At 39.3% G+C, this 14,229-nt stretch overlaps 1 pseudogene; it reads left to right on the top strand.

Moving 5' to 3' along the window:
* Positions 1-247: 247 nt before the first annotated feature.
* LOC113074178 (autism susceptibility gene 2 protein homolog) overlaps positions 248-14,229 on the top strand; it is a 31,400-nt pseudogene continuing 17,418 nt past the window's right edge.

Genomic DNA, 14,229 nt, shown 5'->3' with positions numbered 1-14,229 from the left:
CTAAATGCTGTGTAAATTGCAACGCTGGATGTTTGCACAATAACATTAGCAATGTTAATGCGTACAACCCGATCTCAAGGTGCAGCGCGTCGTTTGGCGCATGGAGCCACAGTGCCATCCAGTGGCCGCTCTGGGAAGAGGACTGACTTCTTGCGCTCATTAGTGCTGCCCTGCCTTTGATGATGAAGCCCACCTGCTTGGGTTCTGAAACAGATGTACTAACTCTCTCTTTCTCGCTCTCTCTCAGGGCTCAGATGCCAGCTCAGAGAAACTCTTCAGCACAGCTGCAGTTAAAGGTACGTGGTGGAATTTCTTTATTCCATTCTGCTTGTATGTTTATTGCTTGTGCAGATCACAGTTGTCTAATGCTTGATGGATTTCACTGTTTCTACAGAGGCCACATACGCTAAATGGTTATGGTTGTTATTTTCTGTGAAATTATATTTTAAAGGCATTAATTTAATGTTGGCAATTGATCTAAAAATGAAAATTATCATCACTGTATGTGAGGATAACCCAGGTCTATATAATATTAGGCAAGTAACTATGAAGCATGCAGTCTTTGATGCTTCACAAGTCATAAACTAGAATCTGTCACATTATTCCAGACAACCTTATTTACCAATACTGCATTCAGATTACGTCTAATGTGTTTTGCTTTCTGGGGTGGCATGGGAAATAACGCATTTCCTCGAGGGCTGACTACGATTCCATTGACAGGCACAGTGTGTCGTATCCGTGCTTTCTCACAGCGTATGGGCTGAGAGAAATCCATCTGAGCCACTCTGTTAAACAGATTCCCAATGTGCTGCTGAGTGATGAATGAGAAAATCCATTTCAGGCGCGCAGCATGTGTAAACGCCACACACTGGGTCCCATGTGCAGCGGCGTCTTGCTTCTGTTATGGAAATTGATTAGTTGTGAAATGCTAAATAAAGGTGCTGGATCTGCGGCACAGACGGTAGTGGAAGAAGCAATTCTACCCTGCTGGTTTGATACTCCCGCGTGTGTGATATTGTTTGCCCGTGTCTATTTTAAAAGCACGTTTTGTGTTTATACAGTGAGGAGTTGCGATGCAGGCACCGTCTGTTCTTTGTGTGCATGTAAACGTCCCGCCATGCGTGTAGGAAGTTGGTTCGTGTGGAGTCTGCCAGTAAGAAGGCGTGAGTCAAAGGATCCCGGGGAGTCAGTTGAGTTGCTTTTAAAACCTCAGTGGTCTTTAGACAGCAGGAGCCCATCAGCACATCGCTAATTGCTCTTAAAGCCTTTGGAATTTGAGCTCCCCATTTTACAAACCCCAGGCAGGCCAGCATAATGGAGCCCAGCCTTGTGAATCCACATTCTTCTGTAATGGTGCGTTACCAGGATGGAGAGCGTGATGGGTGGGGTGGGGAGGGAGAGACGGAGGCTGGAAAGAGATCTGACCCCGGGGAGGAAGGTGAGAGAGAGAGCGACTGATTGATGCCGACAAGCCCCTTGTTCCTCCTTTTCCCCCTTGCTTCACTCCCTCGGGACCCCAAACACATTTCCCACATTCTGCTCTTTGAAGACCTTTCGAGGTTTGATTTGTGAGTTCAGAGGAGCGCTGAATGGCGACCCTTTTTCGGAAAGGCTTTACCTCCTGGATACGCCTCGCAGTGGCCATTACGACCCCTCTGAAAGGATTAAAAACTCCCTTTGTGCGCCTTAAACCAACACATACCCGCCTCCTCTGCTTCTGAAAAGCTGGCGCTTGGGAAACAGTACACAAATATGCTTTCTCTTCTCACTGACTGCCAGGCCACTTCGTCTCCCTTCAGACTCTATTTCCATTTAAATGTGTGTCCTTTCTTTCTCATTTCCCTCGCTCCTTCACGTTCCCCTTGTCCCTTTCTCGCCTTGCCATATGCAGATCTTTCCATTGGCAGAAGGGATGGAGAAAAGAGGATCGTCCTCCAAAGCACAGGTGCAAATTAACTTAGGCGCTGTGGTATTTTTATTGGAGGGTTTTAGGAAGATGAAAGACAGCAAGTGTACACAGTACGCTGCTCTCTGTTACAGAGGATTACCAGTCGCTCAGACTCTTAACCCTTACAAACAAAAGAAGAAAGGGAACGTAGAACTGAAGAGCTGAGAGACCGAAAACAGAAAAGCTGTCAATATTTGCCTGGAGCCTAGAACTAGAGGCTCGCTGTTGTGATATTCACGCCCAGGTGGTTGACGCTCACAAAATGCCTCACATTCAACAGCGGGATGAGAGGGAAGAGTCACCTCAGAGGGGAAAATATGGATCAAACTCCAAAAAAAGCAGAGCAGAACTGATCTTAGATCATTTATTGGGCTGTAGGCCATTTTGAGCGCTGGAGAGGGAAGAGAAGAAGGGATAAACAGATGTCATTGTCAGTTTTGTCACATAATTTGAACACAATCAATTTTAAGGTTAAAAATTAAACAATTTCCAAAGGATCACGAAATTGGTCATAATCCAGATATTCACAAGAAATGCGCTAACATCTAGGTATCTTAGAGATGATCTTTATGGATGGTAAAATGTATGACACACAGGAAGTTTCCCGTAAGTGACAACCTGTTCAGTAAGATTTGCATAGATGCCCACTTTAAATGTTCTTTGCCGAATTAGACCTTCTCTTCGCCTCTCCTATTTCCTCCTCTCCTTCTCTCCCTCCTGATGTTTTGTGTAATTGTAGCTTGTTTTCTTTTTTCCTCTCACTCCTATTAAGCAGAATCATTAAATGTTCGACTTAATTACTGTCTCTCTCACATAGCCTGCAGGTGGCTGCCAACAAGCCTGCCTCAATTAGTGTATTCATCGCCCGCATCTTGTTCATCTAAGAAGCCTTTTGCTCGATTTCGAAGCAAGTAAGAGTGAGAACAACAAGAACTGTGACCAGTTGACCACTGTGATATGTAACTGTTTCATCAGGGATTCTGAGACTATAGAACTTTTCAATTTTGTTTTTCAATTATGTTGTTCCCTCCATGCTGTTCAATGTCAGACCAAACTGTTCGCAAACACAGTTAAAAAACAATTTTCATTATAGTTTCATTATTTTGGTTACACTTTATTTTTGAGATGTCCTTGTTCAAGTGTTATTTATACATTTAAGTAGGGCAGTGCAATTAATCGAAATTTCAATGTCGACTTTGGCCTCAAACGATTATGAAAATCCAATAATCGAGATAAAACTATTATTGTTCCCCATCCTGCCCTCTTTTCCAGCGCTGTTTGCATTCCTCCGTAAAAACCCTAAAATCATGTAACGTGACTTTTGCAAAATGGGACGTGATTGATTCATCGAAGTAACGTTATATTTATTCATGTTTTTAAAAGTGTGAAAGAGAACTTGAGCTGCTCCTCAGGAAGATATATGCACTCAGAGATGGAACAGAACACGGACATTTAAAGTCATCTTTTAGCTCAAGGTGCGCACCTAAATGGTCAAAAATGTGTAAAATTGTGTAAAAAAGATGTGTAATCAATTAGTGATTATTCATGTATACCTTTGTTAGTGATGTAATAAATGAACATAAAGAGTTAAGAATGAAAATACGCTCTTAGTGTGCTTTCACACTAGCACTTTTGGTGCGCACCCAGGTTCAATTTACGTCAGAGTTTGGTTCGTTTGGATGATGTGAACGCGGTCTTCTGAACTTGGGTGCATGACCAAGAACCGTACCTGAGTCCACTTAAAAAGGGTGGTCTGGAGTATGGTTCATAAGAACTACATTACGGGGTTCACTGCTGATGTGAACGCAATCGTACCAAATCGCGGAAGTGAACCGCTATTAATGATGTATTATTTGTTAAAAATGTTTGTTTGTGTGTGTGTGTTTCACTCACTTTCCTGACGAGCATGACTGACACGCTGCAAACAGAAAGCTGTATGTCTCATTTCTGTTCGCCTTTAAAATTCTTTAGAGCATTTGCAGTACATTCATATGATAGACATAAGTGCCGTTATGTACCCGAAGCTTTGTAAACAAAATGAACGGTTCAAAAACATAAATATATTAAAGTGTAGCTAAGCATTTGCCGCCTTCTCCTGTGCCACCATTACTAAGCAACATGGTAAACAGCTGCTGGCTTTATGACGAAAAAAAAAAAAACATGGTTCGGACTCAAATAAAAAATATGAATGCAGTCCAACAGGGGGAGGGGGGAGAAATCGAACTTGGGTTCGGACCTGGCAAGCAAACCAAGTGTGAAAGCACCCTTAAAGTGACATTTTCCTGCTTCCACTGTGTGCTTAATATTAATCTAAAAGCAAAAGACAAATACAAAATCACACACTGCTCTTGAGTGAAGAACTTTTGAAGCTTTAATAAGAAACAAAAAAAGTTTAATTCTTACAATGAAGACTATGCTGTTTTATTTTACATTTGATTATTCATTTCTGTAATAGGCTGTAAACTGCTTAAGACTTGCATAAACATTAAAGCACAGTTTGTTTCATTTGTATCTTTTTGTTCTATTTTAATTGTCCTTTGCTTTTTTTATTACAGTTTAATAATTTTCAGTACTTTTTGTTTTTTAAGATTCCACAAGTTCTTGAGAAAATGGAAAAAAAAACCTTAATGTTATATAATATATTGACAAAATTATTCAAGATGACTCTGAAGGGACTGTCCAATGCAAATTGGTTTTATTCTGCAAAAACAATTAGAGGGAACATTAATAATTTTCATGAATTAAATGCTTTTTCACTGTAAATGTCTTGATATCTTGCTTATTGCAAAGTCTGTTGAGTCTGACATTGTATTGGCCACATTTGACTTGGTTGATAAGACAGAGCTGTCACTACAGACTCTACTCTGGATACGTTATTCTCTCTCTCTCTCTCTCTTTCTCTCTCTATGCTGTATGCTGTCAGTGTCCCACTTTGGAGTGCCCCAACATAGGCCCAGACCACTAAACAGATTGTTTTTGATTTGTTTGGCAATAATTCCCAAATAATGGAATTTGTTTTCATTTCTAGCCTCATTCATAAGACAGAAGGTAGCTATTTTGTGTCTACCATACTGTTTTATTTATACATGGTCATGCATTGAATAAAATCTAGCCACCAGTCATGCAATATCTGCAGTGGTGCACATCTTATGCACAATATAATATTTATTTATGTTTAGTACATAGCTTGGTTGCTTATATATAAAAATCACTGAAGCTGATCAGATGTCTTGTACAATGTTGAATGAATGAGCACTGAATATACAGCTCAGACACACAAGCATGAAGGCAAGCAGTGGAGCGCTCATCTGAAGAGCAGAACTCGGGTTAGGCCCTGGGTAGGTGTAATTTTACTGATGATGACATTGTCGAAAGATTGAAAAAGAGGGGGAGAGAGGATGAAGAGAATGAAAGAAGAGGCAGTGAGATGAAGTTTGAGGCATATGAGAGTTGTTAAGAGCTGGAATAGATGGAAGTGGAGAGCTCTTGAGATAGTGGAGCGCTCACTGAGTGCTGTAGTCTCCCAAATTTCTGATGCTTCAGGAGCGTATGTGTGTGTTTGTATGAATGTTTGCATACCAGATTTTGTGTGCTTGACACTGGCTTGAAAAGCTTTTTTTTATTATTTGCATTTCATGCATGTTTTCCACCTTATTTTGCAACATGGAAATAAGTTGTTTCCTCTAAATAGACAAGACTGCCTGTTATATAGGTAAATTACTAAAAGAATAACAAAGTGCAGTACACTGTAAAATTATTTGCACTACAAACCAATGTGTTTCTTTACAATTATACATTTAAATAACATAAATACCAGTTTGCAACAAAAGGGCATCATAATGAGTTATTTTATAATAATATAATAATAATAAAATAATTGGTAGTAGTTGACACAGGAAGCCTTGCACATTCAATTTAAAATATCTGCATCTGCTCTTACATTGGAAATAATGTGGCTAATACAGATGCATGTAGCTCTAAAATCTAATTGAATGAGGCAAATCTGAAGCCATTTGCAAACAGGGCGATAAAAAGGCTATGATCCACACACGAAAATCCATACACGTTATTTAAGCACAATTTTTATTAATTTGGAAAGTGATGTAATGATCTTGGATCATTTTATTGCTTGGCAACAGCATTACATTAAGCTAACACCCAAATCGAGATTGGAAATGGGCATCCTGTCACAGTATAACAATCCTTAATTGACAAATTTGTTTACACTGCTGGTTTGGTAAAAGCCATTCTCGTGGCTTATTGCTTTAACATTTCATCTTTGATCAATAATATACACAATCTCTCAGGTTGTCTGCTTATGTTGTCTTGTTTTATGTTGAGTAACCAATTGGAGTGAATGATTGATGAAGTCAAAGTTTCCTGTTTTCTTTCTTGCTCTTTTGAGGATCAACGAAGAACATCTGTCAGTCTGTCTGTTTTGGGGGAGGTAACTGATTACTTGTTCTCAGTCAGCTCAGATATCCTTCCTCATACTGGTCATGTCTTTATAGTTTGTATAGAGACAGGCTGTAATTTATGGCTCTGTGAGAGTGTGTGTGATGAGAGATGCGCTGTAATTCACAGCACATTGTGCTTGTAGTCTGCAGTAATGTCTCCTCCCCTGACACACAAACACACAGAGGTTAACACACCATGGGCAACATTCTGATTTACTCCCCATGGACAGCAAACAATAGCGCCACCCACTCTCATGGCCTTTCCCAGTGATGTTTGAGTGTGTGTGTGTGGTTGTCCTCACGTAGGAGTAAGCATTGTTGTATAACCATACGATTATTGTTTTTCCAGTAGGCTTGCTATAAGTGGTTTTCCTGCCATGGGGAACACTAGTGTGTTTTAAAACAGCTTTAACTAGAGCCGCACACTAACGGTGCTGGGAGTAGAGGTGGAGATGCCATGTAACTGGTGATGAATTGGAAGTCAGACACTAGTTAAACGCTATCCATCATCTCGGTCCGTCCCGCCTGTAGTCATAACACAGCCATGACTGCACTCCTACACTCTCTCTCAATCTGTCCCTCTCTCAAAGAGGTCATTCCGAGGTTGTTTGCAAACCCCAGAGGTTGAAGGACTAAAGTAAATTCATCCATCTTGGTGACTAGAGGAGGGTGCAGAGAGAGAGGAAGAAAGAGAGGCCAGGGAGACAAGAGACATTGTGTAAACACTACTATATCCGACATGCTACGCTAAACTCTGGGAGTCTGGAAGCCATCGAGCTTAATGAAAGTCAAGCGCAAACATTTGAATGGGCCACACTCCAGAGATAAAAGTAGCGCCTACTTAGGGGCACAGGGCAACTGCTAGCAACACTTATTGAATTCTTTTTACATGTCTCAGTTTCTTAAATTCTTAAATTTGTGTCTATGGGCGAATTCCAAACAGAACTGAGCATTCCTATGCCCTAGTCCATTTAAAGGGCAGAGCCCTTTATGTGTTGTTTTAAGGGTGTAGGGCATTACTGTCTCATATTTGCATTTGGAACTACCTTGACAATGCTGTGCGTGCGTGCATTATTCAGCACTTCATCAGTTGTTGCAAATAAATATTTCTTCTCATTAGTATTATTTTATTTACCTGGAAATTAGTCTCTTTTCAGCAAAATTCAAGTTTTTAATCAAAATATGATATTTATGTGAAGGTTTTTTTTTTGGGGGGGGTTGTAATATGACCCACTATAGGGGTCATATTCCAAACTATGTCACCTTACTGATCTAGGTACGTATTGTGAGGTATGTATTTAAATATCGTCTCACCGGGGTTTAACAGTATACGTATTCGTACCATATGTTCACAGGGGAAAATTACAAATGGAAGTGATGCCTTTGCCTTGGAGTGGGGACTTTGGAGTGAGAAGGGCACATGTGAGCCATTATGTAGTTGTTTGGAATGCACTTGGCAAAGGGAGCGAGGTAATTTCCTCATTATTTTCAGCCGGGATGTTCCCGTGACAATGCAGCACAAAAAATATACATTTGATATTTTATAAAGTTTTATATATATAAAAGTTAATATATTATATAGCATATTTTAAAAACTTTTACAAATATAAAATGTGTGTTTATTTGCAACAGTTAAGGTAACAACAATAAAGAGAAATATACTGTATGGCAGTAAAACAGCGACATCAGCTGAAGGACACTGTGCTGCGTTGTCATGGAACCATCCAAGCTGAAAGATAATGAGGAAATTACGTCACTCCCTTAGCCAGGTGCATTCTAAACGACTACTAAAGGCACACATGTGCCCTTCTCACTACAAGGTACCCACTTAAAGGGCTCTGCCCTTCAAAGGCATAGGGATGATCACTTCCATTTGTAATTTTCCCCTGTGAACCGTATGGTACGAATACGTATACTGTTACACCCCTAGTGAGACATAGTGATAACACTTGTTGCCTTCTCTAGTGCAATCCTGGAAAATATGCATGGTAGTCCAAATGAGTCATTCATTGTAGTTTTTGAAAATGTGATTTATGTTAATAAAATATCTCCTTTTGAAGTGAACTTTGAGGTTTGTAACTTTGCTGATTTTTTTTAAGGTCAAACAACAACATTACAGATTAACTAAAGTTGAAAAAGTTAAAAAGCATAATAGGACCCCTTTTACAATAATAAGAAATATTTCTTAAGCACCAAATATTCTGAAAATGATTCTGAAAATTCAGTTTTGACATCACAGGAATAAATTGCATATGGTGGAAAACTCACTGTTGTTCCTATATTTTATATTAAATAAATGCAGTCCTGGTGATCTGACCCCAAACTTTTGAACGTTAGTGTATTTGTTTGTGTTTATAAGCTCCTCTGAACAAATTTCAGAATGCATTAGCAATTTGAAATGGACTTGTATGTTTTCTTTGACTGTGCTTAATCTGAAAAGTATGTGTATGTAAAATTCTGGTGGTCTCATCATGGTTGACTGACATGAATGAGTGACAGAAACTGAAAACCGAAGTGAAAAGGTTCTCTGTGGTTAAAACCCTGCCTTACAGCTGTGATGACATCACCTTGTAGCTCCCCTTCTTTCTGTTTGGATAAGATGAACATTTATTTTATTTCTCCCTCCAGCTCCCAGTTTTTCGTCTATTCCCAGGTCTGTCAATTTGTTTTGTTCAATTATGCATATGGCAGTTCGAGGTCTCGTTGGTAGCAGGACAATAAGCATGCAGAGATCTCGACCTAGTGTGTGTGTTTGTCTGTGTGCTTAAGTATATTTTAACCCAAAATTTCAGAGAAGCAGTAATTAGGCCTCTGGATAGCCAGTGCTCAGCTGGAGAGAGACAGAGGTGCGTAATCATGGGATAAAGAGAGCACAAATACAGCAACACACTCTCCTGGCTATGTTAAACTTAGATAGGTTCACGCCCCTGCCCTCAGGGTCAGAGTTCACTTAGGTTGAAGGTCAAGCTTCAGAGTGTATCACCATTTCCTACTGATCTGGCTCAAACCTGCCACTCTAAATTGTTGGAGGAACTTCACATACGTTGCGTTCCACCCAGAATTTCTTGGAATAACCTTATAACATTAGGAAAACATCAGTGTTCCTAAGGTCCAGGTGCTTGAAGAGATAGTTTAATTGCCTGTGTGTTCATCGTAGTTTGTATCATCTTCTTATATTCTCTTTTGCAGATTACAGATTTTCTTATCATGAGCAGAAGGCCTACGGTATCTTTATTCAAGTCTCCAGACACCAGTTAGTGGCCTGTTTTGTGCTGAAGTCTCTGATTCGAAGGCAGATAGACACAACTGTGACCCATTAAGACTGAAAGAGGAGCTGTATGAAGTCCAGGAGGTAAAGCAGTTTTCCACCATATAACTGCTAGATGTTTTTTTTTTTAACAGATCAGCACTAGCCTGAAGTAGGGTCAAGCTGGTCAGGAACTGTGACCCATAAAAAGAGTGAGTGAGAGAGAAATGCCTTGTGGACACCCATGGTGGTAACCACAGATAGATGGTTTGACGGACCACCTTCTGGGTGGGATAACAGCGTCTGTGCCACCGCTTTGGTCCCTCAGGGAGAGAGCTCCTCTCTCAAATAGTAAACACTGAAATACTCAGTTGGAATGGAGGGATAAAAAAAAAGTTTAGAGGCACAGCTGGTGAACAGGCTGAGTGCAGAATGTATGTTCATATCCAGGAAACGCAGAGTATTAATTGCTCCCTAAAGAATTGATGCTTCCTTATTCACTCTCTCTCAAGCTAGGGGTGGGCGATATGAGCTAAAAAATAATATTACGATATTTTACAATATCGATATTATATTACAATATAAGAAAAAAAATGTACAGGCAAAATATTTTAACCTTATATAACTAGATTGACCGGTGTATATAACTTGCCGATATTTGGTATTTTTCAAATATATGCATCGGCCGTTACATTTTTCTGATATATATGCCGTGGCGGTATATAACGGTTGACCACTAGTTGGCATTATAGGCCTATTTCTGAATTAAATAATAAAATGCGACTTATTCTCGACTTTTTATGTGCATAGCACATTTTAAACATGCAGCAAACCTTTTTAAATATTTTTATAAATTACTGAAAACATAATTACATAAATTTTTTATGACTTTTAAAACCATTTAACTGACTGTATTTATCTGTCAAAATCTTAGTCGGTTAACTGATTAAAATGAGAATCTTAAGAACCACTGGAGTAGACGATTTGTGCTCTACCAATTTGGTCTGTTATGATGCTCTATGTGTTTGATTACTAATTGATTACTGAACAGAGCCGATGAGTGGAACATACCAAACAAACAAGCCTGACTGTCGCTCACCGTCAGCCTGATAATGGCCAACGGCCAATCGTCGGCTTGGTGTGTCCCAGGCTTTAGGTAGGCTATTTCATTCAAGTCAATATAAAAACAATTATGCTATGTCAAGCATTCTTTTATTTTACTGAGCATAGTAAATAAATTGGTAACCATGTATCCACTTGTTTGAGCTCACTGTTTTTAAATGTAGAGCATTTTCTTTATTAAAACATTTAATTGTTAAATTTCCAGTGTCCTACCTATAATTAATTTTTTTTGACAAAACAAATCTTTAAAATCATTTTTCTCAGTTTCACACCCTAACGAGTTAAGAATAGAGCAAAATCAGGCCGCCTGGAGGACTTGCTCAATTCAGGCCAGCTTGTGGTTGCTCCAGAGAATTCTTCACTGAAGGGAAAATCCAGTGTGTGCTTTCATATAAATAAGCACTAATGAAGTGTGAAATGTTCCATTTTATCACCATTGGTTCCATTTATGGGAGATTCCACACCCGGGCCATGGTTTTGTAAGCTCTATGAAGAGCTGTCCCATTCGCAGGATTGTCACCATCTGTTCCAGATTACATTGCTCTGAGAAGAGGCTGTTTGATTTCAGTTTTAAATGGCACTCTTTATCCCGTGCATCAAGTTTTATTCAAACAGTGACATCTTAAACCAGACATTTCAGTCTGGACCTCAGTGCTTGGGCTTAAGGGACACTGGAAAAGCAAACAACTCGCTCTGCTGAGGGCTGTTGTTTAGATTAGATACAACAAAAACACAGACGCAAATGCATTGAATTCTGACCGCTAGTGCCTACCGACATGCACTCAAGAGACTCACACTCAGGGGAGACTCTGCTTCCCCTCTGCCTCAGACATGAAATATGATTTTTACATCCCATAACAAGTATGTATGTGTCAATGTGTCCATCTGATCCATGGCCTCCTCTGAGAGTGCTGCCCTGCACAGAGCCGGCTTTGTTCTGATAGTAACCCAACCCAAGGACTTGCAGGGTCTGAGGGGGTCCCGGGTTACCCAACGACTCTCCCAACCAACCTCATCGTACTTAAGTGTGTGTTGAAAGACTCCAGAGGCAGCTGGCTGTTTTGGCTTCCCTTAGTACTTCAAATAAATGAATGAAGACGTGAATAACATACACGCAGCCTTGTGTCACATACTTCAGCCCTGGTTTTCTTCAGTCAACACAAGAACGACCAATTGAGTTTGATTTTAAAGGATGAACTTGTTAAAGTATAGTAGGAAGGGAAGGAGAAAGAGATCCTAACATGGGAATGAGGGGAAAGAAAGAAAGAGACTCTGCTTTGGATTCTGGATTTCTTTGGGAACAGGTTGAGCCAAAGGATTGGTTTACGGCCATGCCCTAGGAAGGCTGAGTTTCCAGGTGGCTCAGTCCTAACACCCCTTAGGCATACACATACAGAAACAGCATGTGTGTCTCTAATCCCCAACTTACTGAAACATGAGCCTTGGGTAATGAGAGAGCTTTACACACACACAGGCTGTGTGAGCTGGTAAGTGCCAGTTCTGGTGGGCTGTTGGAGGGCTTATGTTTCCAGCGATCTCAGTGAAGGGCAGAACTCTGTCCCCTGTGTCATACATTCAGAAAGACAGAGAGGCATTGAGTGCAATTTCTGCCCTGTTTGAATGGATTAAAAACATTCAGCTGTGAAACCTGAGTGAGAGAGGAAAATACTAACTATAACATATCATATATTTATATGAGTAGTAAATATCTATTTTTAAATATAAATAGGTACTTGGAAATTGGAATAAATTTATATCGGAAGCAAAAAATTATAAATATTTATATAAAAAATATGCAAACAATATATAATATGCCATTTAATAAAATATATATTTGATATATTTTTTTATATTTTATGTTGTATTTTCTGATACAGGGGCATTGCTTTGCATTTAATAAAACATTTTTTTTTACATTATAATACAATTTATTAATATATAATTAATATTATTATTGTCTGATTTCTGTATATTCCTATATACAAATATACAGGTTACATATTTAAATATATATTAATATAAAAATTGATAAAACTTATATAAAAAAATATTTGTAATATTATTTGGGGTTTTAATAGATAATAGAAGGATCCTAATAAACAAAAGTTTGTAATACTTAAATGCTTTTTAAATGTGTTTTTTGGTTGTGGGACAGGCCCATATATATATACACCTTACCTGTTGTATCAAGCACCACTAATTGTCATCTGTTGTATTGGCCAACATTTATTTTTGTGTGTGTATATTTGCCCAGTGGGGTTGTTATTATTCTCTGTAGGTGATGTCATTTTAACTGTTCTTCACTGTGCGTCAGGACCTTCCCTCTCTCCAGCAATAGCTGTTACCCTGCTGTCTTTAAAGCACATACACACACTCTGATCCCCACCTCCTTAAACACTATGGTACAACCCACTGGGTTAAACCACTTGATGCTGGGGCCAAATGAAGATGTGTGTGTCATTCAACCACTGCACAGGACACTAGTTATATGGCAGGGCAAAACAGCCATCAAAAGCAGCAGGTGGACCTGCTCGATGGGTAGGTGTATGTGTTTGTGTGTGTATGAATACATCTCTGTTGGTGTGTTCCTTTATTACACTGAGTTTAGAGCTGCTTGATTAGTTCATGAATCACTGAAATAGCAACAAGGAGATAAGGTGATGGAAAGACTCTGACTTCCGTTCCATTCAGTTATTGACAGTAAACAGGTGTCTTGTAATCCTTTTCGTAGCGTAAGCAGGGTGTACATATCAGTTATGATGTGCTCGCCATCTGCTAATGTGAAAGTGTGTGTGTGTGTACTTTGAACACTGCAACTGCAACAGGATCTTGCCGCAACTGTCTCACTTTTTACAGTGGGCATCTGTTCGACATAATGCTCTTGTGTCCTCTATTAAAACCTTTGATGACTACAAGGTCACATGGAGACTCACAGTTCAGGTTTGGTTTCTCAGTGGATTTATAGTCCTGCCTGCATTTACCCACAGTATTAGTTACCTGCTTTTTTAGAAAGAGATAAAAGGGTTTGTTTAACAGAGAATGCCTGTAAGAGGTCTAGACAGATGAATATGGGATTTTTTTTTTGTTTTGCTTTCAAGGTCATAGATAGTGTGAACATCTTATCCTTGGTCTAGACATTAAAGCATAGCCTAAATGTTGTGCTCGCTGACAGAAGGCGTGCAGTAAAAATAGGAAGATGTTGTGCTGATAGACAGGACTTTGACTCCCTCATCACCTCTTTCTCTTTTTGTTTTCCTTGAGCGTGTAAGTCTTCTCAGAGGCTGACTGTGCTGCTGGTGTTTTGTCTATGTTCCGGCATGTTTACATCAGTATTCACTATCACTGCAGCTGCTCTTTGAACAGCTGAATTATCTGCATTTCTCAGTCAAATGTAACTATTTCCTTTCATTCAAAACAAATTATAGAGCTATAATTTTGTAAACACTAGTGTATAG

The sequence above is a fragment of the Carassius auratus genome, unplaced genomic scaffold, assembly GCF_003368295.1.
Source record: "Carassius auratus strain Wakin unplaced genomic scaffold, ASM336829v1 scaf_tig00013772, whole genome shotgun sequence".
Classification (NCBI taxonomy): domain Eukaryota; kingdom Metazoa; phylum Chordata; class Actinopteri; order Cypriniformes; family Cyprinidae; genus Carassius; species Carassius auratus.
The sequence above is the reverse complement of the archived record's forward strand: the minus strand, read 5'-3'. Positions and strand labels throughout refer to the sequence as shown.